Raw genomic sequence first — 25304 nt, 5'->3', positions numbered from 1 at the left:
AGGCAGAGGGAGCCTCTTCACAGAGGGGCTCTCTTCATAGGAGCCTGATGCGGGACTTGATCTCAGATCCCAGGATAACAACCTGAGCCTAAGGCAGCCATCCAACTGCTGAGCCACCCACGCATCCCTCATTCTATAAGTTAAATATGATCTCAATCAAAATAATAATTTAGAGTGGGTGATGCTGACCAGTACTAATTTTAAACATTTTAAAATGAAGATTTTCTGAAAATATAAGCATTTAAAAATAACTAATAACACTCAGGAAAGGAGTAAAGTAACAGAACTATTCTCCAAATTTAAGTCATATAAAGGAGCATCACAAAAGAATCCCACCAGGTGGGTGTTTATCACAATATTTTTCCATCTCTTTTCAGAAATGTGTTAGGGCTAAACAAAGCCAGTATCTTATGGTAATAATTCACAGGCTTAATGTTTTCTGATTTTTTAGGTTAGAACATTAAAGAAATGAAGGTTTAAGAATCTTCATTATGAGTCTGGAATTCAGAAACATTAATATATAGACAAATCCTGATGACTACATAATTTTTTGGAGTCACTTAAAAGTTTGCATGTATCCAACCCTGTCATATGAACGAGGATTCTCCCAAAGGATTCCCTTGATTTTCATGTGGACAGTGTGTCAACAATATTGCCAGACTGAAAAGGGTACAGTCTGTGTTTATGCTAACTTGACCTCAAAGGAAGTATGCTCCCTGAAGTTATATGGTGAAGTGGTCCTGTGAGGAGTTGTATTATCCAAATTTCCCAGCCAAAACAAAAAAAGACATTCTGCATTTAAGTAAATTACAAAGAAACTTCTTGAGTCATATATTTGTCTTGCAGTTCAACATTTTGGACATTGAAATCAAAGAGTGATGAATTAATATTACAAGAAATTGTTTGGTAGAGGAATTTGGTAGTGGGATGTAAAAGTGCCCTGGCCCCTGCATAATTATGTATTCTTCCTATTTATTTGAGTAACGTTTGAGTAACGTAAATAGCCTGGCTGGATTAAAATAAGAATTCTAGGAGTGCCAGCGTGGCCCAGTTGGTCAAGTGTTGATTTTGGCTCAGGTCATGATCTCAGAGTTGTGAGGTAGAGCCCTGAGTCAGCTGTGTAGGGAACCTGCTCAAGATTCTTTCCTTTTACTTCTGCCCCTCCCCCACCTCTCTCTCCCTCTCAAAACAAACAAACAAACAAACAAACAAAAACCTCCCTCTAGGGAGGTTAAGAACAAATAACTCTATTTCTTGACTATATATGTGTGTATATACACATGTATGCCCAAGTGTGAAAGAAACTCTTCCTAAAGACCAGCTCTTCCTAAGTTTGTTGTCTTAATGACATCACTATCTATTTAAATCCAACACAAACCATCTAAACAAGTTCTTACACACTTTTGTCTCTGGCTTTTTTAAAAGTAAGACTTTATTATCAATCATGAAAAGATACAGGAAACTCACTTTTTTATTTGACAACTGTATGATTCTTAATATCAGGGGTCAACTAGATATGGAGATAACAGGGATGCCAGAATGGAGTAAAAAGAAGAGGCTTTATTGGTAGTGAGAAAATCCCATTATTTAGTTATATCCTAATGAACATATATTAAGCTCACAGTTACATGTTTAATATTGTAATCTTGTTCTGAAATTACAACTTGACTGTTTAATTTATATCTTTTGCATTTCTTTTATTTCTTAACTCTAGCAAAGACTAAGATGAAAATTTTAAATTACATTTCCCAAGTAATCTCAGAGAAATTTCAGCAAGCATTGAATGAACAAAAATGGCATGATGGAACAGAAATAGTTCTTTGACTGTCAGCAGATATTTAAATAACATGAATGCCATCTAGTTATAATGGATTCTTTTAAAATTGATGATACTTAGAGAACAAAGAGGATCAGCCCAGAGTCACTTACTGCAAAAAACTGCAGGGTATAATAGTTGACATGAAAATGACTCTTCAAGACTTTTAGCATAATAAACCCCTGGGTAGAAGACACTCAGAGTGACTCCCAGAAATACAGAACCAACTGCTTTTCCACAAAGCTACTACATTTATGATCACCTGGAAAGACTAAAGTACCAATGTAAAATTCCTGCTGTGACTGGCCTTAATATTAAAAGCCAGAGAAATGAACAAAAGGGGAGGAAGAGTGAAGGTCATAGTTAAAAACATTATTTTAAAAAATCAACTTGAAATATATGTCTTTTTTCTCAATTATCATTTCAATGATTTAATCATCTCTTTAATCATTCACTTAAATCATAAAAATTTATTGAGCATATTTTATTCTTGCTACCCTCTATGTAAGTTACAGGCATTAAAAAGATAAGTATGATATGTTTTCTGCTTTCAGGAGTCCTCCATCAATGGGAAACATTATTTAAATCAATAAATAAACGTGACAAGTGATTTGTGAAATCACAGGAGAAGCAACTTAGTATAGCTAGAATGACTGCAAGACATCACAAGGTAGAGTATATTTAATCTAGATTTTGATGAAAAGATAATAGAATTTGCTGTATAGAAGTAGTAATAACATGGTCAGAAGAAAGGAAATGAAATAATCTCAGCGTTATATAACTGGATTAGTATCATGAGTAGGAATTAGAAACTATCTTGGAATAAACAAGCTAAGAATACTCTTTACAAACAGTGTGTCTGAAAGAATTGTGTCATTCCTAACATTAATACTTGAAATTATTAATATTTATAATGATATCTGGTATAATGCAATACTCAAAATATTTATGGAGTTGTACTGGATACAACCTTAATAAGTCAAATTGAATTTACTTGGGTTTTAAAAAGTATTTTTTAGTATAACTTATTTTTTAAAGCAGTTTTAGGTTCACAATGAAATGGAGTGGAAAATACTGAGATTTCTTATATACCATTGCCCACACACATATATAGCCTTCCCCTATCAACATAACTCATCAAAAAAATTTTAATAAATATTAACCAACATTAACTCATCATAGTCACCCAGGGTTCATGGTTTATCCTAGGATTCATTCTTGGTGTTGTAAATTTTGTGATTTGGGGCAAATGTATAATGACATGTATCTACCATTATTGTAACTTACAAAGTTATTTTAGTGTCCTAAAAATTCTGTGTTTTACAACTATCCATTCCACTCTCCTCCCTAATCCCTGGCAACTACTGACTTTCTTTTTCTTTCTTTTTTTCTTTTCTTTTTTTTTTTTTTTTTTTTTTTTACTGTCTCCATAGTTTTGCCTTTTCTTGAATGCCATATATCTGGAATCATACAGAATGTAGACTTTGCAGGTTGGCTTGTCTTAATAATATTCATTTAAAGGTCTTCCTTGTCTTTTCTTGGCTTGATAGGTTATTTCTGTTTAGTGTTGACTATTTTCCGTTGTCTGGATGTTTATTTATCCATCCACTTACTAAAAGACATCTTGGTTGCTTCTAAGCTTTGGGAATTATGAATAAAGCTGTTGCACACATCTATATGCAGGTTTTTATGTGCATACATTCTCAACTAATCTGGGTAAAAAGCAAGGAACAAGAATGATGAATGGTATAATAATACTATATTTAACTTTATAAAAAACTGCCAACCTATCTTTCTAGGGTAGCTATGCCTGCCATTTTTCAGCAATAAATGGGACTTCTTGCTGCTTCACTCATGAGCATTTATTGTCAGTGTTCTGGATTTGGGTCAGTACAATAGGTATGTATGGCTTTCTCACTACTTAATTAACATTTCACTGATGACATGTAATATGAAACATCTTTTCACATGTTTATCTGCTATCTGTATATCTTCTCTGGCTAGATGTCTCTTAAAGTTTCCATGCATTTTTTAATTGGGTTGTTAGATTTTTTACTGTTGAATGTTTTTAGTTCTTTGTATATTATGATTAACAGTCCTTTATCAGACAGTGTTTTTTGCAAATACTTTCTCCCAGGCTGTGGCTTATGTTTTCATTCTCTTGATAATGTCTTTCACAGAGCAAAAATGTTTAATTTTAATGAAGCCTAGCTTAGCAAGTCTTTCTTGGATTGTGCCTCTGGTAGTATATTTCTGATTGTGTTTTTCAGCTACATTTGAATAAAATGTTTTGAATATTTGTTTCCTGATATTTTTTTAGAAGACAAATGTAGTAGGCTGACTAATACCCCTGTTCAAGATGTCCATATCCTGAATCATGGAACCTGCAAATATATTATTTTATATGGCAAAAAGATTTTACATATTTAATTAAGAATCTTAATAAGACAACTTGTCCTGGATTACAAAGCTCCATCATGTGATCACAAAGGAGGAAAACAGGATATCCAGTGAAAGAATGGTGCCATGCGAGAGTGACTTGCCTGCTCATTATTGCTTTCAAGGAGGAAGTGACCACAAACCAAGGAAATTATGTGGCCTCTGGAAGGTAAAAATAGTAAGGAAAAAAATCCTCCCTTTAAGCTTTTAGAGCAAGATAGTGGTTCTATCATATTTAGCCCACTGATACTCATTTTGAATTTCTGAAGTCCAGAATAGTAAAATAATGCATCTCTGTTGTTTTAAGCCATTACTTTTGTGGTATTTGTTACAGCAGCAGTAGGAAACTTTTGGAAGTTATGGGAAAATAATAGGAAATTATACTGAGAACTTATGTATAATTTCAAGATTTTAAAATTTGTTTCTTTTTTGATGCTTGGGTGGCTAAACGATTAAGCATCTGCCTTTGGCTCAGGGCGTGATCCCAAAGTCCCAGGATCAAGTCCCATATTGGGCTCCCTGCATGGAGTTTGCTTCTCTCTCTGCCTATGTCTCTGCTTCTCTCTGTGTGTGTGTCTCTCATGAATAAATAAACAAAATCTAAAAAAGTTTCATTTTTCATGTGTTGCTTTAAAACTTTTTTCTTTCTTTCTTTCTTCTTTCTTTCTTTCTTTCTTTCTTTCTTTCTTTCTTTCTTTTTCTTTCTTCTTTCTTTCTTTCTTTCTTTCTTTCTTTCTTTCTTTCTTTCTTTCTTTTTCTTTCTTCTTTCTTTCTAGAAGAGGTGAAGAACTCAAAATTGAAGAAAAGATCTCCTTCTACTTAGCACAGATTGCTTATTTCCTAAGATTTGTCTACCTACATCTTCTGTCTGTGTATCTATCAGTCATCTGTAGAGGGAGAGAAAGAGAGAATCTAAAATTATTCTAGAATGGATTGAAATGCATAACTAAACCATAATGTTAGTACTGTGTATGTATTTTTTAAAGCTAGATTATTTTAGTGATTAACAATAAACCTTTTGTAAAGTTTCATTCCTTTCCTCTAGAATAGTGCTTAGGGTTTGGGTGTCTTGGTACTGTTAAACTGTAAACTCTATTATATCAGTACAATTCTGAGTCACATCTCCATCACTTACCTACCATTGCATCCCCAGCACTGAACATTAAGCTTGACACAAATTTCAAAAAGACTGGATGAACTTGTAATGGGTCAGAATGTAGATAGATACGCTCAGGAATCAGAATAGCCCCAGAGCCCAATTCTGATATGATGGCATAAATATATGAATGGAACATATGTGTCAGTTGGAAAGAAGATTAGTCTCCAGTAGAAGAGTAGAATGAATCACAGAGGGAGCAGTATTCACTAAGAATGCATTATAAGGAGTAGATCTGTGTTTTCCAGGCTACTAGTTGCCAAATCTTTAAAATTATTCTACAGATTCATAATGTCTTGTGTTTATGTTTCTTAAGCAGAGTTTAACAGAAAATTTAACCATTGTATGAAATATGTGCAGATTTTCATGTGAGGTAGTACCGCTGGATTGTATCAGGGATTCTCTAATGGTAAAATTTCTGAGCCAGTGAAAGTGTCATGAATGTGGCAATTATGAATTAATAATTGATTAAAAAATTTTCAGATAGCAACTTTTCCTATATTTCTGTCATTTGGAGAAGAAAAAAATGCACCTAAAGTGGCTGAATCTTACTGTATTCAATAAATAAATATCTTATGTCTCAATGATAAAGGGAAATATGATGTCTCTCAATATGTTAAATTTTATGACATTTAGCATTCTCTGTTCAGTCTTGCCATTATTTTTAGTAGTAAGATTATATTTCTTCATTTCACTGACTTTGGACTTGCTATGTGAGTTGTTATGAAAAATGAAAGATAAGCAAAAGAGCCATTTTTGAACAGAGACTTTATATGTATTTATACAGTTTGTTTATGTCCATCCTCCCTTTGAAATTTTGTTATTTGCAAGAAAAAAATCATTTCCCATATAGTGAATGTTCCTTCAACTGGGAATCCAGAAAGAATTAGAAGTGTTGCCCAGCAGAGCCCTCCTGAGACCAGCTGGGCCAGCCTACCACAGCAAAGACCAAGACATCCTGTAAATTTCATATAATGTGATGAATAATTAAATGTTTATTTGGGTTAGCTATTAGATTTGAGGGTTTTGTATGCTAAAATATCAGATATATATATATATATATATATATATATATATATATATATATATATATTGGATTTCTTAATATCTCCCCCTGGATGTTATCTCAAACTAATATGAGATGTGAATTATTTTTTCCTATCCCAAATGATTCTTCATTATTGGTTTCCATTGCAGCAAACATCACCAATACACAAAATGATTGCTTAAGGGACACCTGGGTGGCTCAGTGGTTGAGCACTTGCCTTTGGCCCAGAGCATGATCCTGGAGTCCTAGGATCGAGTCCCATATCAGGCTCCCTGCATAGAGCCTGCTTCTCCTTCTGCCTATGTCTCTGCCTCTCTCTTTGTGTGTGTCTCTCATGAATTAAAAAAAAAAAAAAAAAGACTGCTTAAACCAAAAATTCTGGATTGTGCTGAATTCCCTTTTTGTTCTCCAACACTTTAACCAATCCAGACAAAGCATGAAAAAAAAATAGTAGTTAATATCCCTTACTTAGTTAAAATAGTTTAATGACTTCCAATTATACCTTCAAGGAAATTTTTTTTTCATATTGGCCTACATCATTGCCATATACGTTACTACTTTTTGACTTACTATACTGTACCCTTCTTACCTTCTCCTTTTTTCTTGGCTTCATAAAGATCATTCCTTTTGTAAATGCACTGTGTTGTATCTTCTTTTTTCTTAGATCCCTCTTAATCCAGATAATTGTCTTGGCAACCTCCTTCTGATCACTAAGAGACCTATGAACTCAACAAAGGCATCTTCTGCATCCTAAAGTGGTCACTTAGTTAAATATTCTCACATGATTCTATTTTATTCTCCTGCATCATTTTCTTGTCCACTATTTATCTACTATTACTCCCTCCCCCACCCCCTCTTATTTGAATATTGTCTCTAAGGAATACTGTTTAAGATATGTTCAGACCTGAATATTCAGCACTGAAGACAGTGCTTGGAACATCATAGATAAGCATTATATATCATGAGTTACTGATATCAGTGCTGTTATATTGTACTGCTTATAAATAAAATCAGTACTAGCATTGTAATGAAATCAGCCAAAATATTTGCAGGAAGATTATTGGATATTGTTTCAGTATTGGAAAGAAAAAGTTAAAAGTTTTCTTTTATTATGTTCACAGAAAATTGGAATAGAGTTATCTGGGAAATAATTGTTATTTTGTATGCTTGCTCTTTTGTATTGCTATGATGACAATGAGCATTATCATCATTTTTAACCTTAAATATTTTATAATAGTTACAGTATTGCTAAAGATTCTCCATCTGAGAAAATATTGATGAAGTTCAATCTTTGATAAAAAATATAAGAAATAAAATACCTATATTATGTAGCTCATTACCTAATTTTGTATTAGTTCAAACAATATACATTACAGTAATTCAAGAGAATTCCACTTAGTGAATGTATACATTTGATAACAAAAGTATAAACATATATAAAGAATGAACTTCTGAAATATATTTGCTGTGTATGGGCTTTATGATAACTATATATTTTTATATAATCTCATGAATCTTTGTTAATAGTTCCCCAAAAATGTGTTGAACCTATTTGAAACAATAATCAGTGCTTATCTAACTCAACTTTACATTTTCTATTATGGGAATATTATAGGAATAAGTTGCTGGGAACATTGTTCCTAGCTGTGAACTACAAGGCAAAGGGTACAGCTCAACAAATATATTTACTGTGAGGTTCAGTTATATTTAAGCAAATAACTTTACCAAAAACAAAGAAATGAGTACTTTAATTCATCAAAACACTATTTAGTTCTTTTTATATTCCAACTATTAGTTACAATAAGTTTTCAAACATAGCATTATTATATAACTATTATTATATAATAGTAATAATACAAAATGAAACTGATTTTTTAAAGATTTTTATTTATTCATGAAAGACACACAGAGACACAGGCAGAAGGAGAAGCAGGCCCTATGCAGGGAGCCCAACATAGGACTTGATCCCAGGTCTCCAGGATCACGCCCTGGGCTGAGGCGGCACTAAACCACTGAGCCATCTGGGCTGCCCAATACAACTGATTTTAAAATAGCAATTGAATTCAGTGTGTCAACAAAAACACCTGCAATCAGTCAAAATGAAGGATTATTTCATTAATTTAAATTAAATCATTTTAAATATACAGAATATCAGATACATATATTACTTCTCAACATAAATGCCAAGTACTTATCTATACATTTTAATATAAAAATGTGAATATAATGTTTTTTGTTTCCAGAGTTTGGTTGTCTAGAGGTAGTTTCTTACCAAGAGAATTGACTGAAATTGCCTATCTGTCACCCAAGTTAATTAACATTACTGCATTCTTTAAAAAAAAAAAAAAGATTTTATTTATTCATGATAGACACAGAGAGAAGCAGAGACACAGAGAGAGGGAGAAGCAGGCTCTCAGCAAGGAGCCCACTGTGGGACTCGATCCTGACCCCAGGATCACACCCTGAGCCAAGGGCAGATGCTCAACCTCTGAGCCACCCATGTGGGAAACAATGGCCATTTCAATAAATTAAGGCTATTTATGATAGCAGTGGGCATTCAGAATAAGTCTCCTCCCTACATTGGCTAATAGACAAATAGTTTTTGAGATAATAACCATTCTATGGGCTTCACAATTTGAAAAAGAAAAGATATGCTAAATTACATTACCTAATTCTCTGTGCAACCAGAGAAGACTAAGGTAACCATGAAGATGGACTAATTGGTTAGATTTTTTATTTTCTTGGGTCTAAGAACACATTTTTTCATTTAACTCTAAGAACTTTTGCTTGAATACTAAATTATATAAACATATTTTCTAAGCAGTCATAAAATTTGAATGCTACATATCTTATCTGTTTAGACTCCTATAACTTGTATATCTTTAAGATGATGTTCAAGATGATGATTTGTAAATAAATTTTGATATATCTAAGTGATTTTTCAGACCTGTGATGCTAACTTGTATGCACATTTTACTTATATCAATGAATATTCAAATATAAAAAACTATTTACTCTTAATCTACTCACTAGAGCCATTATACTTGTTTTTCACCATCTGAAATTTTCATGAATTTAACCAGAAATTACTCACATATTATACACAGAGAAAAATTTGATGATAAATTTTAGGCCACCAGCCTACCCACAAAAGAGCTATTTTAATCCTCCAAGTTAATATAAGTCTTCAGTGAGCATGTAGTATAGTAGACTGAAATACAGCCCCAAAATATGTCCCTACCTTAATCCCTAGACCCTGTGAGTATGGTACATTAAAAGATAAAAGAGCCCTTACAGATGGGACTAAGTTAAGAATTTCTGAGATGAGGAAATTATCCTGTGTTACTCTGGTGAGCCTAAGGCAATCCTAACAGTCCTTTTAAAAAGGAAGCATCAGGATCAGAGTGAGAGTATGTTTTGTCAAATGACGCACAAAGGGAAAGTAGTGTGATAACAGGTACAGAGAGGTGACCACAGAAGCAGAGGTCAGAGAAATATGGAGTCACAGGTCAAGGAATTCAGGCAACTTTTAGAAGCTTGAGAGGCAAAGAAACAGATCTCAGAGCTTCCAGAAGTAAAAAGGCCTGAGGATAAATTAAATATAGTGTAATGAAACCCAACTTGGACTTCTGCCTCCAAAAATCTACAATAAGAAATTTGTGTTACTTAAAATACCAAATATGTGAGAATTTTTATATAGCAGCAGTAGTAATTTAATACAGATCATAAAATTATTTTGCTGAAATATTTATGATTTTGCTTCAATCACAAATTAGGTAGGATAATTATAAAGTAAAAAACTGGATCCTCTACTTTCACAAACGTCATAGAAATACTGTTCTAGAAATTTGACTAGTTTTGTTTGTCATTTTCTAGTGGGCATTCCATATTAATTGCGTATTTTTTGTATGGTATTTTTAAAGGAAATCTTTGAAAGACTTTTACCTGTGACTGAAGAATGAGAAATATGAATAGCTTATCATGCTCATGGTAGTTATATCCACCTAACTGCAGGCATTTAAACATTTTTTTGTATTATTTTAGAACATAGATTCATTCTGATGTAAAGGAAATACATATATATGTGGAAAATATGCTGAAAATAAAAATTAATGGCACTAATAAGGGTTTACACAGAAACAATTACTGTCCATATTTCCCACAATTTAGGAATATAAAGTTTGAATAAATTCTACATATGATATTTTGGACCTTGAAGTTATCACTAAATGATAGTTCTTAAGCATACTTTATCACATATTTTAAATGAAACTTAATAAATGCATAGTAATACACATATTACATTGTCATAATTTATCAATTCACCATAGATGATCACTTAGCATTTTTATTAAAAATAATACTATTAAAAAAATAATACTATTATAATGTAACTGTAATAACACTTAACATAATAAAGCAATAATTAAACCTATGTTTTAATGGTAACTATCTTGAAAATTCCTTAAACTGGAATTGAGTTGAATTATATACAGAATTGGAAATTATAATTGGAATGTACCCAGGAAATTTTTCTCAAGAAGCTTTAAAATTAAACTTATTCTCAAGAATGCATTGGAATGTTCATTTAATCACAAACTTTGCAACATTTAGCATAATGATTTCTTATTTTACAAACTCTTAGGGAAATAGCATCAAATTGTTTTAATTTGCATTCATTGAATTAATGATACGGAAAATTTTGAAATTGCTTTTTTTCTTTCCTTCCCATTTGAGAAAACAAATGCTATGTTTACCTCTCCTTATTTATACTCTAATATTTTTATTGAACTAATTAACCATCTGGTATTTTTTTAATGTTTTGGATGAATGTCCAAATTATTTTGACAGTAAATGTTAAGCCATTTTGCCAGCATACCACTGGAGTTTTATGATCTCTTTTCTTGATTTTTATCTCCACTCTTTTATTGATACCACTCTGGTTTAATTTCATTATGAATTTTGATATCGCTAATACAAATACTCTGATTCTTTTTTTGTGGTTGTTTTTTAAAGATTTTATTTATTTATTTATTATTTACTTATTTATTTATTTATTTATTTATTTATTTATTTATTTATTTATTTATGAGAGACAGAGAGGCAGAGACATAAGGAGAGGGAGAAGCAGGCTCCTCGGAGGTAGCTGATGTGGGACTCAATCCCCGGACCGGGATCATGCGCTGAGCTGAAGGCAGACACTCAACCAAAGCCACACAGACGTCCCCAAATACTCTGATTCTAACATTAGTTTAATAATTTTAAGTAATTGCTTAACTATTCTCAACTGCTTGTGAAAGAATAAATTGCTGAAAGAGGGCATAAAAACTCATAAATATTGCTTCGTATTTGCTGAGTAAAGAAAATATTGAAACCAAATTACCTCTTCTCTATATCTGGTAATCTCCCTTTAGGTAAGAGGCATTATTGCCATTAGTTCAGGAACTATGTGTTCCCAGCTTATCAAACCCATTTGGTTAGCAGATTCTCCTATGACCCTATCATAAATTTCTTGGTGACTATAATTAGCCTAGTTTGGATTCCACCCAACTTTGTGTGTATTTTTTTTTTAAGGCTTTGTTTCCTGAGCAGAAGAGGAATTATCACTGGTCCATCAAGGACACAAAATTTCAGATTATGGTCAACTTTTACTGTATAATTTAGAGAAAAATAATATTATTTTTGTATTTTGTATTTCCTTATATCCAAGATGCCACTATATATATTATATAACAACTTTTGCAACTTTTCCAGTCTATGTGCCTGTGTGCTTTATAGATGTTTATATCAATAAATCTATTACCTATTTCACATCTGTAAGATTATACTTCTGAATATTTATTGATTCAGCATCTCAAGGAGATTTTAAATATCTTTAATATTTTGTCATTGCAAACAACACTGTAATGGATTTTCATGTTGACAACCTGGACACCATTTTTCTAGGGTACAGAGCTAGGGGCCATGTTGCCCAAAATGTATGCACAATTTCAGTTTTGCTAGATACAGAAAAGATCCACCACAAATTGCTTTTCTCATTTACATTCCCACTGACAATGTATATGAGTTCCCATTGTTCCAATGTCATGCAAGGCTGGTCCCATATGCTCTCGGACTGGGGAGAATATTTATCAATGTCACGTAGCAAGGTGGATTTATTTTGAAAGAAAAAAAAAACATTTAAAACCATGGCAAGAGAATAGAAAGATCAGAACTTTATCCATTTTTTGCACAGAGTCACCCATGGTTAAGGCTAGGACAATCTGTGGGACACATAATGTGAGTTTTTGTCCAGAGTATGGATTTACTCTATCCTATTTAGTAGACTAATGTGTGAGTAGTAAGAATGACAAAGATTATGTGGGTTCTAGAGAGTCTAGATCCAGTACATGCTGTCTTGGAACATCCATTTCCAATCACCTTGGGGATTTGGGGTCAGTACACTCTGATTAAAAAGGTGATTAAATAATGTAGTCAAATAGAGAAAGGTTTTGGTAAAAAGGCTCAGGGTTATCACTATATTTTAAGTGAAGAACGTAAGGAGATTAAAACTATTATAATTTTTATTATTTTCTATTTATAATATAGTTTATACTTTAGTGGATATTGTGATTTTAGATGTTTTTGATGAAAACCTTTTTTAAAAAAAATTTATTAGAGTGCCCGGTGGCTCAGTCAGTTAAGTGTCTGCCTTAGGCTCAGGTCATGATCCTGGGGTCCTGGGATGGAGCTCTGAGGCAGGCTTTCTGCTCAGTGGGGAGTCTGCTTGTCCCTCTTCTTCTGCTGCTCCCCCTTTTTGTGTTCTCTCTTCCTCTCTCAGATAAACAAACAAAATCTTTAAAAATCATGTTTTTCATATGCTGTGTTATAAAAGAACTTCATATCGGCATTCTCAGTTATATGATAAATTAACTTCATATATTAACTAAATACTAGTTTAATATTTATTATATGCCAGTCACTAGGTTAAATCCTGAATTTATCATTATAAACATAATCTTATTTTCCCTCAAAAAGCTTAAAATCTAGTAAAGAAGACGGTGTGTGTGTGTGTGTGTGTGTGTGTGTGTGTGTGTGTGTGTTTGGGAGGATAAAGAGACAGAATGCACATTATGGGATGTGAAGGAAACATGAAGGCAAAAACAAAGGTGTTTGAGAGTTTTAACAGGGTAAAAATGCAGTTTGGGTGGATTATTATGTTGAGATTTTTTTTAATTACTTGGAAAGAAGTTAGAGAGATTGAATCAGATTTTAAAATGTGTCTGGCACCACAGAAGACTCAATAGCCAAAGCAATGCTGAAAAAGAACAAAACTGGAGGTATCAAGGTACCAGATTTGAAGATATACTAAAGAGCTGTAGTAATTGAAACAGTATGGTACTGGCACACAAATAAACTCATAGATCAGTGAAACAGAAAAGAGACTCCAGAAATAAACCCACAATTATATGGTAAATGTAATCCATGCCATAGGAAGCAAAGAAAAGATGTATTTTAAATAAATGGTGCTGGGAAAACTGGACAGCTACATACATGTAAAGTAATGAAACTGCACTATTTTCTTACACTATTCACAAAAATAAAGTGGATTAAAGACCTAAATAAGAGATCTGAAACAAAAATCCTAGAAGAGAACACAGGCAGTACTTTCTCTAATATCAGCCATAGCAGCATTTTTCTAGACATGTCTTCCAAGGCAAAGGAAACAGGAAAAATAAACTCTTGGGACTACATCAAAATAAAATTCTTTGCATAGTGGAAGAAACCTCAAGAAAACAAAAACACAACCTACTGAATGGGAGAAGATATTTGCAAATTATCCAATAAAGGGTTAATATTCAAAATATGAAGACTTTATACAACTCAACACCAAAAAAAAAAAAAAACATCCAATTAAAAAAATGGCAGAGGGCCTGAATAGACATTTATCTGAAGAAGATATGCAAGCCAACAGACATGCAAAAAGATGTTCAGTATGACTCATCATTAGGGAAATGCAAATAAAAAAAAAACAGTGAGATATCACCTCATAACTGTCAATGGATAAAATAAAAAACTCAAGAGACCACAAGTGTTGGTGAGGATGTGGAGAAAAAGAAACCCTCATGCTCTATTGACAGGAATGCAAATTGGTGCAAACACTGTGGAAAATGGTATGGTGTTTCATCAAAAAAATAAAAATAGAAATACCATATGATTCAGTAATTCCTCTATTGAGCATTTACCCAAGGAAAACAAAAACATTAACTCAAAAAGATATATGCACTCCTATTTTTTTTAAGATTTTATTTATTTATTCATGAATGACACACAGAGAGAGAGGCAGAGACACAGGCAGAGGGAGAAGCAGGCTCCATGCAGGCAGCCTGATGTGGGACTCGATCCAGGGACTCCAGGATCACGTCCTGAGCATGAAGGCAGATGCTTAACCACTGAGCCACCCAGGCATTCCACATTCCTATATGTATTACATTATTTATAGTAGTCAAGACATGGAAGCAACCTAAGTGTACATCAGACAAATGATGGATAATGAAAATGTAGTTTATATACATAAACATACACATCCATAAATATGTATGTATATGTATTTAACTTACATACACACATGCATATACATACAATGGAATATTACACAGCCATTAAAAAGATGGAATCATGCCATTTGAGACAACATGGTTGGACCTAAAGTGTGTTATGCTAAGTGAAATAAGTCAGACTGAGAAAGACAAATGCCATATTATTCCACTTATAAATTGAATCTTAAAAATAAACAAAAATTAGAATCAGAACTCTAAATACAGAGAAGAAACTGATGTTCACCAGAGGAGCAGGCAGTTGAAGGTTGGGCAAAATGGTGAAGGAGAGAGGGAGATAAAGGCCTCTAGTTATGCAATGAGTGAGTAATCAAAATGAAAAGCATAGTATAAGGAATATAGTCAATGATACTGTAGTAACGATGTAATGGCACAGATGGTAGCTACACTTGTGAATATAACAGTAAACTTGTCAAATCACAAATTACACCTAAAACTAAAATAACATTGTCTGCCAGAAATACTCAAAAAAAAGTATTGATCCTTAAGAATTTGATGTTTAACTTCAGTGGCAAACTGTTAGTAGTAGATAATTTAAATATTTTTTTGAAAGATGTAAACAAGCTGATTTGTGTTTTAGAGAGGTAATGACAGTTATTGTATCAAATCATTGGTGAAAAATACGGCTATCACTTTATTCATTTAATTAATTTTTGTTGTGTACCTACCACTGCCAGATAATGATCTGAGCATTTGAAAATCATCAATGAGCCAAATAAAAATTCTTGCCCTTGTAGACCTTATGAAATCTAGTAGGGGGAATAATAAATATAATGACTAATTTAATTATACAGTATGTAAGAAGGTATGTAACATGGAAAAAAGTAAAAGAGAAAGGGGAGAAAAGATTTAAGGGGATCTAGGAATGCTGAATAGGGTATAATAGATTGAGTAGGTATTGGTGGAACAGAAATGATGAAACAAACTTATAGGATCTTAGGTACTCGGTCTTGAATATGTCCATGCAAAGGGATAAATCATCTAGGAAAGATCCATAAGTAGGTAGATAGACCATGAGGCTAATAAACTTAAGCTTCATGACCTGTACTTTCACAGGCCTCCTTAAAGTCCCTGAAGCTACTCGTGTTTTGTTGTTTTTTAACCTTTGTATATTTTTTCTTAGAAAAGTAACCTACACTGCCTGAGCTTTATAACTCATCTCTGAATTGAGCAATGGATTTCAAGTTGAATACTTCCTATGTTCATGGAACAGGAACAAGACTAATATGGCCAGGATACTGATAGATACATTACACATATGAAGAAGATAAAAAGGTGGAAATACAAGTTATAGAATATCAGAATAAGTTTTGAGTATTTCAGTAATGGATTTTTCAATAATTTGGTATTTAGGAAATAACATATTCGATAATAAGCTAAGAAAATGTCAATTTTAAATTTATCTCAAAAATAAATTTATCTCAAATCACTTTACTAAATAAATGTTTCAGTCATGTGATAGTAATGGTTATATAGTTTTATAAAACTATTAGAGGAAGAGTTATGTACTATATATGAATTATTTTTATAAGATACAGGCATGTCAGTTACCTCACACGTCATTAATTCTACAAAACCTAAAAAAGTTACACATTTTACCTTTAAAAAACTTCCCTTTCCCCAATATTAGACAAATTAGGACAAAGTGCTGATTTTGAAAATCAAATGAAAATGATGTCAATTGTATACTCTGTATTATAGAATAAAACTGACCAGTTTGCTTCATGCAGTTATTTATCACCAGGATGGACTTGGTATAACTGAAATATTTAAGGAGAGACCATGTAGATGATCATTTTTATTCATGAATTCATTTAAAGCATATTTTCAGAACAGCCAACAAATCGCCACTTTATAAGCACTTCAGATCTTCTATTTGAAGTTGTAAATAGTATGGCTAAAAAGAATGAATGTTAAAGTTATAAACACATCATGTATATATGTGCCATTTTAGCATTATGCCTTACAGACTTCATATTTCTCTATGGTCATTCATAAGTTTTCCAAAATTTCTAGCCAACTTCTTGGAAGTAATCAGTCTATTCTCTATGTCAAAGGTAAGTGAATCCTAATGATACTATATGAATACTTGCCAGAGTGAAAATAGAAAGGCAGCATGTGATTTTATACTAAATTGATAATAAATAACGAATCCAGACTTACTGAATATCAAACAAACATTTTTTTGAGGTCTATTACTATAAATTCAGTAGCTAACAAATCAACTTAGATGAGAAAGTCAATTTGAAGAATGAGGATCTTTACAGAACTGTTAGCCATCTACATTTGGGACAGCTTTAGAGCTTGTTTTAATTTTCTTCATTTCACTGGGAAAACAGACTCAAATTTTTCTATCTCAGTTCTTCATTTGCACTCCTATACTCAAGCATTTCCAAGACCTCTTTTGGCAAATTATATAAAAGGGAAGTGCCTATCTAATTATTATTGCCCAAGTGATTTTAATTTTTTCCCCTAGAATGGAATATTTACTAGCTTTCAATTTATCCATAATCAACCCCCTCAGGGATATTCTTAGTTCACTTGGAAAACTCAGTACTACTTTTGATAACTAACTACTGAGCTAAATTATACATCACAATTATGTAAGTTCATGGTAAATCCCACAACTTGTTCTTGTCAAAATTTTATACATATTACAGACATTGTATACATATTACAGACATTTATTTCACAGATATGTAAAAGCCTGTCAGTTTCAAAGCAACTATAAAAGGTTCTAAGTCTGTCAGCAGATGTTTAGAGAGAGAAGAATATGTTAGACCTTACAATGTGACAGATTTTTTCCTTGTAAATTCCAGTTTTTTTTTAAACAGTGGCTATGCATAACCAAATTCATGAATCTCAGATTGTGTCATATCATAGATCACAAATTATATACTATATTGTGTCCTATAATAAATCACAAATATATACTATGTTTGGAATTAATAGTTAAACTAAGCATTTTTTATGACAACATCTGAATTTATTTTGAGGTGCAGTTACTTGTCATTTGATAATACTGATACATAATAATAACAAGGAAGAACAGTAATTGAATTTGCACACCAAAGATAGAACAAGTGAGCTTATTTTATCTGCTCCAATAGTTATTAAAATACAGAAAATTGGGCCGCCCCCGTGGCGCAGCGGTTTAGCGCAGCCTGCAGCCCGGGGTGTGATCCTGGAGACCCCGGATCAAGTCCCACATCCGGCTCCCCTCATGGAGCCTGCTTCTCCCTCTGCCTGTGTTTCTGCTTCTCTCTCTCTCTCTCTCTCTCTCTCTCTCTGTGTGTGTGTGTGTCTATGAATAAATAAATAAAATCTTAAAAAAATAAAATAAAATACAGAAAATTAATGTAATCAAAAATGAAAATCAGTAATGATTAAATAACAAAAGTCTTTATATATACTTCATCTAGACATTAGTTAGACAACACAATTCAAATTAAAAAAATATAACACTAAACCTTAAAACTAATAATGAAATTACATTATAAGGTATATCACAGTCTTATAAAAATCAGTGTTAGTAGATTAGATTTGGATATATTGATAAAATAGTTTATGTCTAACCACTCTAGAAGTGAGACATTTAATTCTTTGCCCCCAAATTAAGTAATTATCTCTATCACATTACACATATTAAAAAATTACCATTTATTTCTTTACTGTTTAAATATATCTATCATTATAGAAAACATATTTACTAGTAAGGTATTATTTGTAGAAATTAGCTAAATTTTATATGAAAGACCAGATTTCCATGTCCACAGTAAATAAATAACATTGGTATCCTTGAAAGTACAATAGCATCAAATAATTTATTGCTTTGGAGAGAAAATTGTGACTAAAATTCAAATTTCATAAAGAGATATGGAAATGAACCTGCAATATGACATATGCTACCACATTAGTACTAGTTATGTAAGTCATATTTCCTATATTATTTTATAGTTTTTCCTGAAGTAAGAAAAGTGCCACAGAAGCTTCTTGGTCATATTGGTAACTTAATAATCATTTAACATATTTTAATAAGTATTTGTCATATGCTAGACATTGTGTGATTTAATATCAGAACCCTTGAACAAAAAATATTAAATAGTCCTTTCCTCACTTTATTTTACTTAATATAATGATCACTTTCACCCTCTATAAATTTTCTAATATTTAAGTGGAAATGTAAGGGGACAAGCATGTTCATTGTTCACTTCTTTTTGGTTTTTAGTGATCTCCCAAACTTATTCTAAAAATGTAAACCAGAGTTCCTCAGAATTATGTGAACTCATAAGGACAGACTTAAATTTAGGTGTAATAAGAGATTCCTTTCTGGTTTTCCTCAAGGACCCTATCATCAAAACCACGAAAGTTGGCAACTGTAATGATCTGAAAGAAGTGCAATAAGTAATAATTATTTAATTGATACATTAGTAATTCAAGGCAAAAGTATTTTTTCAAGTCAGAAATATTTTGAAGGATTAGAATAGTCTAAACCACAGTTTGATTTTTTTTTTTTTTTTTTTTGTCCAGGATATTGTGTGTACATGCACTCTTCTGGCTGAAAAACAAAACAAAACAAAACAAAAAACAAAAACAAAAAAAAAAAACAAAAAAAAATAAAACAACCCCCCTGCAAATTCCGAGTTAACTATTTAGGCTCTGATATAAAAGAAGGTACACTAGAAGAAGATTGTATCAGATGCTGATTACCAGTTTACCATTTTCAGTGTAATGCGAGTTAAATTAAAAAGGCCAATGAAATGTGGAGCAGGGATGATGAGGGGGAAAAAAAACAACAAAAACCAAACATCCGCTTTCTTCATTTCAGAGCATCAAGTCTGAAGAGCAGATACAAAAATGTGTAGCAGTGGTAGTTCCCAGTAGACAACGGTAATAGAATATTTATATGCAATACCACAAACTTAGCTGCAGTGAAATAAGCTAAATGATTTTGAAGCTGTACTATTCAGTTTCTATTTCCACCTCTGTACAAATAGTGAAGAGTTTAGCAAATTAATTTACATTACCTGAAAACTCATGGCTATTGTCTTGGAATTGGATTCAATTAGATACACTCATAACTGAACTAAAAGGAAACAAAAATCTTTATCTACCAACATCCAGACTTCACCTTTGTAGGCAACAAAAAAAGCAAGTATGGATGAAGGGGCTTCAGAATTAGTCTCTACTTGCCAATGAGGTAGGGGACCCTAGTAGAGATGCCAGCTTCTTGGGCATATCTTACTGATTCAAAGGCACAAGCACTATAATCTGTTACTACCTCAGTGTTCTGAGTGTGAGGTACGTTAGAGTTCTGAAGTTCTTAGTTTTGATTATGCTATTATTAATTATTATTAATTATTATTAAATTTATTTAATTTATTTAGTTTTGATTTTTATTATTATGATGATTATTATGTTATAATCATTCTTAGAAGTGTTCCAAGAAACTGCTTCTCCAGACTTTTCCAATTGTTGTTAATAATTTAACTCTCTTTATTATATTTCTTTCAAATTCAAATAGAAAGTATTGTTTTCCTAAGAGTGAAACTAGAATCAGCAATTCTCATCAATGCTTCCTCAATAGATTTATTTATTTTAAATGTGTGTCATATATTTATTTGGAGGGATAGAATGTAAATTACAAGATTTACAGCTTTGAGAAAACCCATAATTAAAAAAATACAACTTTTTGTTAATTCTCTAAGTCATATTATATTCTATTACCATTCTCTAGAACCAGTGTTTCAGAAACACACTGTAAGAAAGGCAAAATTAGGCAGTTTATTTTATGAAAAAGCACTTAAGGGATTCATGAACATCCAGCAGAATAAATCATATGTTCCTTTCATTAAAACTTTTGAAATTTAATTTTATTGTCACATAGATGAAAGTTATTAGAATATTAAAACACCATCACCTGATTTAAATGCATACTTTCCCTTAGGCTCCTCCTATTAAATCTTTATTGGTTTCTGACTATCAAGAAATTGGCATAGAGTTAATATCTGACCTGAGGAAACAATATGCTCACACAAAATGAAATAAAATATTAATAAATTGAAATTAAAAACAACATAAAAATGTAGCTCTTAGAGCAATATCTCCACAACTCCACTGAGAACAACAAATTAAGTCATTATAGGGAATCAATCTTGTTCCTTTATGTAAGAATATATGAAAATATTTTGCTGTAGCCAATAGGAGACCTCTTCAAAGTCCAACCATGTATTTGCCTTCTAAATATTGCTCTGAAAAACTGGATAATATGAGATAGTGTTTAAGAATGTCTTATTAGGGGCAGCCCGGGAGGTTCAGTGGTTTGGCACCGCCTTTGGCCCAGGGCCTGATCCTGGAGACCTGGGATCGAGTCCCACGTCAGGCTTCCTGCATGGAACCTGCTTCTCCCTCTGCCTGTGTTTCTGCCTCTCTCTCTCTCTCTCTCTCTCTCTTTCTCTTTCTCTCTCTCTCCCTCTGTCTCTCATGAATAAATAAATAAAATCTTTAAAAAAAAATGTCTTATTAGGTACTTAGCATCACATCAACCACTTAGAACATGTGCCATAAATAAATACATTTTTACTTCTACAGTCTTATTTCACTAAAAATAATAAATTTTATTTATATAAAAATACTTCAAAGAAAAATAAAATATAAGTGGAAAAATAAACTATATTAAAACTATATTTAAACTAAAACTTTGCTGTTTTTTGGAACATTATATGTAATTATCTCCTGTGTTAGATTGGGGACAACTACAGACGAGTTGACATTTCTCCCATCAAGATGTGAATCTGTGACCTTCCACCTTGAAATATGGGTTATCATGTTATGATTGTGACCAATGAAACATGGCAAAACTGATGCTGTTTCAAGTTTTAGAACTATCATCTTCTGCTTCCTCTCTGCTTTTAATAGGTATGTACTCTTGGAACTGAACTTGCATGCTATGACAAAGTACAAAAAGAGCCCTACATAGAGAATAGAAGCAGCTCATGAAAATAACTGATGTAGCCTCTGGCCAAGAGCAAGCTCTATCTTGCCACCCGTGTGAATGGACCAACTTGGGAGTAGATCCACAGTGGAGCTGTTCTAGTTGACAGCAAGTAGAGTAAATTAGAGACTTTCCTCCTAAACCATGCGTAATCTTAAGATTTGAGAGTAGATAAAACGTTCTTGTTTTAAGCCACAACACTTTAGGAATTATAGGGATTTCCACATGATATAACTAGAATATAACTTGGTGTCTGAAGGTAAGATATTGCTGTAACAGGAAAAAGAAAATGTGGCATTGCTATAAGTTGAACCTAGAATTATTTCCAGAAGACTGTTAAAAGTGGAAGAGTTTCACAGACATTCTTGGTGAAGGCTAGAAGGATGCCGAATAAGTATATGAGATACTGAATAAAAGATGATCCATGCTATATGGTAATGGAAAACTTAGCAAACATTGTCTGCTATAATCTAGAAATAACTATTAAGATGGTAGAAGATGAAAAGGAAATTTAGGTCAGAATGTCAGAAGTTCCAATTGATTTCTTTTAATTGTCTTTAATAAAATATGTGAAGAAAGAAATACAATGTTAAGATTAAAGTACCACTTAATTTTCATTTTTTGGGGAAGTTCCTTTAGTCAAGAAAATATATCCAAAGATTAATTAAAGAAGTTTACTAATGTTGGAATGATATAAATGTTCTAAGGTCTATCATGGTGATAGCTGCACAGCTCTGTGCATAGAAATCATTATATCTTAAATATGTCTTTATATGATATGTGAATTATATCTTAGTAAACTATTACTTTAAAAAATACAGATCCAATTTGCTGGCTAGTGGCAGAAGAGTAAGTCAGAGACATGTAGCCTGAGGGGGATTTGACAGACTACTGACAGACTGGCTGGAAAAAGGCACATGAGAGTGAATGTGGCCTATAGGAGCAAAGAATGAACCCTGTCAGCCAGCAAGGAGATGGGACCTGAGTCCAACCACCTTAGCCTGACACAACTGATAATGACTGTGTCAGTCACTTGAATGACCTTTAAAGAAAATTTTTTTCCCAAAACCTGCATAAGAGCCTTACTTGGACAACACCTTGATTTTATACTTGATTCACACTTCTTATAGAATCCCTTTGACCTTCCTTTGAGTTATAATTTATACAACTATGAGATTTAACAACAAAAAAAGGTGCTATAAACTGTTAAAATTTGGTAATTCGTTACACAGCCAAAGAATAACTGTGAACAAATAAATCCTCTGATTTAAGGCCATAGTAATTATTTTGTGTAATCAACTAAGTTTAAGAGCCACAATACTAAAGGATGTTTATTTTATTGGGTTGCACAGATTAGGAAGGACTAAAGATTCAAATGAGTACCTAAAAGAGAATTACTATCAATGTTTTGTATGTAGCAAAAAGGGAATCTGATATAATGATTTTTTGTTATTCTTTACCTCTGAAAAGAAAAAGTAAGCTTCAATTTTTAAAGGGTAAAGCTATCATTACTAAGAATCAAAGGCAAGATGTGATGAGAAAATTTAATATATCACACTGCTGTATATTAGCTAAAAGAATTTCACTTGAATAAATCATCGAATAAAAATTCTGAGAAAATATGAAACAGATTTTTGTACTGTATCAACAACTTGAAATAAGAAAAATCAGGACATTGCATGGAAATTAAAAGAGAAACATAGTTTATTTGCTTTAATTACTTCACAGAAACATCAATAAATCCTTGAAATCGATCCTGGGGAAATTATAAAACAAACTATAAAAAGGTGTCATTAGTGTTATGAAAGAGGCTTGTGACTCCTACATTCTGTTAATTGCTAGGTATTTTATGTTTAAAAAAAGTTGGGATATTATTTTTTCATGAAGTGGAGATTATGTTGTTTGTTTCAAAGGCCTATTATCAGGTTGAAAGTAAACATACATTCTTATAAAATTTCTCTAAATCTAAGTATATAACAGATAAAACAATGTGGTGAATATTAATGATTAGAATAACAAAAGAACACAAGATTTCAAAGTCAGTGAAATAGGGGGAAATGTATTTAAAATATCTCACTAACTTATTTACAAGAATATGGTAAATACACTGTGTGTGGAAATCAAGGTCTTTAATAAGTACTTTAATTAGAGAACACAGAGAAAATGAAATGAATGCATAGTCAATATTTGGACTTCCATGTTGGATAAGTGAAAGCATAAACAACATTATTAATTGTTATTTCTGAAAACCGCAGTTGATTAACTGGAGTAGGAAGAGGTTGATTCAAAAATCATATTTAGGGGCATGTGGGTGTCTTAGTTGGTTAAGCATCCAACTTGTGATTTCTGCTTAGGTCATGATCTCATAGGTCATGAGATCGAGCCCTGTGTTAGCCTGCATGCTTAGTGCAGAGTCTGCTTGTGTCTCTTCCTCTCTTTCTTCTCTCTCTCTCTCAAACAAAAAGCCCCATATTCAGAAAAATAGTACATCATGCTAAAAAGCTTACACACAGCAGAAGAAAGTGTTGACAGAGTGGAAAGGTAACCTGTGGAATGGGATTAAATATTTGCAAGTCATTTATCTAGTATTTGGTTCATATATAATATATATAAAGAATTAGTGCAACCAAATAGCAATAAAACAAACTGATTAAGCGATGGGAAGAAAAGCTGAATAAACATTTCTCCAAAGGAGACATCCATATGGCCAACAGATACATGGAGAGATATTTGACATCACTAATCTTAGGGAAATGCAAATCAAATGAGACATCACCTCACACCTGTTAGAATAGCTATCATCAAAAAGACAAGATATAACAGTATTGACAAGGATGTGGAAAAAAAGGCAACCCTTGTGCACTGTTGGTAGAGTGTAATATGTACAGCTACTGTGAAAAACGGTATAAAGATTTCTGAAAAAAATAAAATTTCTGAAAAAAATAAAATTTCTGAAAAAATTAAAAATAAAACTATCATAATCCAGCAATATCACTTCTGGTTATAGATCCAAAGGAATTAAAAACAAGATCTTAAAAGATCTATTTGTACTCCCTTGTTCACTGCAACTTCTACACCATATGGAAACAACCTGAATTCCTCAATGGATGAATAGATGAAGATGTTATATGTACAAATAAATACTATTCTTCCATGAGAAAGAAGGATATCTTGCCATTTGTGACAACATGGTTGGACCTTGAGGGCATTAGGCTAAGTGAAATTAAAGAAAGACAGTACTGCATGGTATCACT

The 25304-nt window shown here is 32.3% G+C and overlaps 1 long non-coding RNA gene across 2 annotated transcripts in view; it reads left to right on the top strand.

The window, feature by feature from the left end:
• Nucleotides 1-25304, top strand: part of LOC140607970 (uncharacterized) — a 353114-nt gene that overhangs the window by 78772 nt on the left and 249038 nt on the right. The window contains exons 2-7 of one of the 2 annotated variants that reach the window (XR_012009914.1): nt 1715-2172; nt 2371-2486; nt 3616-3715; nt 4137-4424; nt 16180-16331; nt 21801-21974. This is a non-coding gene — a long non-coding RNA (uncharacterized lncRNA). The remainder of the gene's footprint in view (nt 1-1714; nt 2173-2370; nt 2487-3615; nt 3716-4136; nt 4425-16179; nt 16332-21800; nt 21975-25304) is intronic. The other variant, XR_012009913.1, reaches the window with a different exon arrangement.

Source organism: Canis lupus, chromosome 17 (assembly GCF_048164855.1).
Source record: "Canis lupus baileyi chromosome 17, mCanLup2.hap1, whole genome shotgun sequence".
In the NCBI taxonomy this organism is placed as follows: domain Eukaryota; kingdom Metazoa; phylum Chordata; class Mammalia; order Carnivora; family Canidae; genus Canis; species Canis lupus.
This window is presented reverse-complemented; position numbering and strand designations above follow the sequence as displayed.